Source organism: Varroa jacobsoni, unplaced genomic scaffold (assembly GCF_002532875.2).
Source record: "Varroa jacobsoni isolate VJ856 unplaced genomic scaffold, vjacob_1.0 contig05931, whole genome shotgun sequence".
In the NCBI taxonomy this organism is placed as follows: Eukaryota; Metazoa; Arthropoda; class Arachnida; order Mesostigmata; family Varroidae; genus Varroa; species Varroa jacobsoni.
This window is the reverse complement of record NW_019215790.1, coordinates 1-1,935: the sequence shown is the minus strand read 5'-3', so window position 1 is coordinate 1,935 and position 1,935 is coordinate 1. Positions and strand designations below refer to the sequence as shown.

The following is a 1,935-nucleotide window of genomic DNA, read 5'->3' as shown; positions in this document are numbered from 1 at the left end:
GAAGGGTTATGCTTACGGTTTGTGCAAAGCGCGTGTGAATTAATTCTATTATCAGTAAAAAGTGGTATAGTGATTCAGTATATTAAGAACCTCGACCTTTAAATACATTAATTCCATGGTTCTCCATTTTGCTGATAGTTTGATCCTAATTGATAAGTGCAATCGATTTTGAGTTTTGTATGAAACAAAGATAAAAAAAATAGTTTTACGCTTTTTGTGTAAATGTGTTTATTTGTTATATTGGAACTGTGTATTTAGAATTTAGTTGATCAACTATAACATATGTGTATAGTATAAAAGATGTTAATCTTTAGACTAAATACTTCAAAATTTGTTGAAGTGTGGCACAAAGCATATCACGGGGTTCGTTCTAGAGAGGCCAATGGTGCATGGCGAGAGCTCCAAAATAATCATACTCAAATGCATTTTATTACCAGGAACTGCTATACAATTTTTCTCACTTTAAACAATTTGTTACTTCTTTTTAGGTCGAGTCTGGTAGCCGCAACGTTTGGGCTATTTATAGAATTTTTACGTCACGCAGCTACTGCCACCCGTAGGGCAGTAAGAAACAAAGACATCACCTGCGCATAACACACAATGTATCGAATAACTATTTGTTTTTCCTCTATAAATACATATTTGTTATTCTATTTTATATATAAAACGTGGACCTCAGATTCCGGTAGGTGACACTTCGTAGGCACTGACCTGGCGCATACCGATCTTCTTGTCTACTTGTCTTCTACTCTCAGGGAGTTCTCGTAGAGCTGCATCTGCTATAAGAGCTAGTCATCGGTCTCTGCACAAGTACAATTGTACAATGCGCGCCATTTCTATCGCGTCAATTGAACCCACTATATCCCGGTAGGTTTCTTGGTCAGGAACACCATCTAAGGCTTAGAGTAGCACGCAGGAAAAAGTGTTTGCGTCGGCCGGGAATCGAACCCGGGCCACCCGCGTGGCAGGCGAGTATTCTACCACTGAACCACCGACGCCTCGATGAAGTACATGTGGAAATATACTCTTAAATAATCTTTTATATGTACCTGATGTGTGAGCTCAGTGGAAGAAGTAGCATATTTTAAATTAGGCTTTATTTGTAACACCTGCTCGCCTGTTAAATTGCTTAAAGAATTCTACATGAAACTGCATCTAAAATTTGAGCCTATGGTAGTATTGGTATTTGGTGCTGCTAAACAGTCGTAATATGAAATCATTTCGTACGAGGTCCTCATCAAAACGACGCTATTAGAATGAAGGCGCCGTGGCTTAGTTGGTTAAAGCGCCTGTCTAGTAAACAGGAGATCGTGAGTTCGAATCTCGCCGGAGCCTTAAACTTTTTAGTCTATGTTTTTCCTTTTAAACCATCAGGCACTAAGCGTAATGGTAAGTGCATGTCACTTTCAGCGGATGTGAGGAGTGTTACAAGATAAGCCTACAATACCACATATATTTTCCAGCGAAAGATGGATTCATTTCTACCCAAGTACTTATTATAAATTTATTACAATGCGTCCTTGCTTACAATAGAGCTCAGGCAATGATGCACGTGCCTCTAACCTTCTTGAACTAGAACTTTTAATTCATGTAGCGTCTACCTCTAAGCTCATAATGGACATTTTTTCAAACAGCGTTTTCGGATGGACCCGCAGTATGGAACTCAAGACTGCCTATACCTATTTAAATTTTATGCGACATCTTGAATGGCAACAATTAGTCTACGTATTTAGCTGCACCATTTTCATTTCACCATGCTAGCTTAGGCTTCTTTGACCTAACTTCCTGTTTGCTTTGTCCTTTGCTCGAGCCAGCGACAATTCTCGGAAAAATATCTAGTCGATTTTGAAATGATGACCACGACGTTTAGTTAACCCATTTTTGAATTACTTCTTTCTTTTATTATAACCCATTAATTTATAAATTCTGCATGTG

At 38.4% G+C, this 1,935-nt stretch overlaps 2 non-coding genes across 2 annotated transcripts; one reads left to right on the top strand and one right to left on the bottom strand.

The window, feature by feature from the left end:
- Window positions 1-927: 927 nt before the first annotated feature.
- TRNAG-GCC (transfer RNA glycine (anticodon GCC)) lies at window positions 928-998 on the bottom strand. The gene has a single exon. It is a non-coding gene; the product is annotated as a tRNA-Gly (tRNA).
- Window positions 999-1,261: 263 nt separating this feature from the next.
- TRNAT-AGU (transfer RNA threonine (anticodon AGU)) lies at window positions 1,262-1,335 on the top strand. The gene has a single exon. It is a non-coding gene; the product is annotated as a tRNA-Thr (tRNA).
- Window positions 1,336-1,935: the final 600 nt, after the last annotated feature.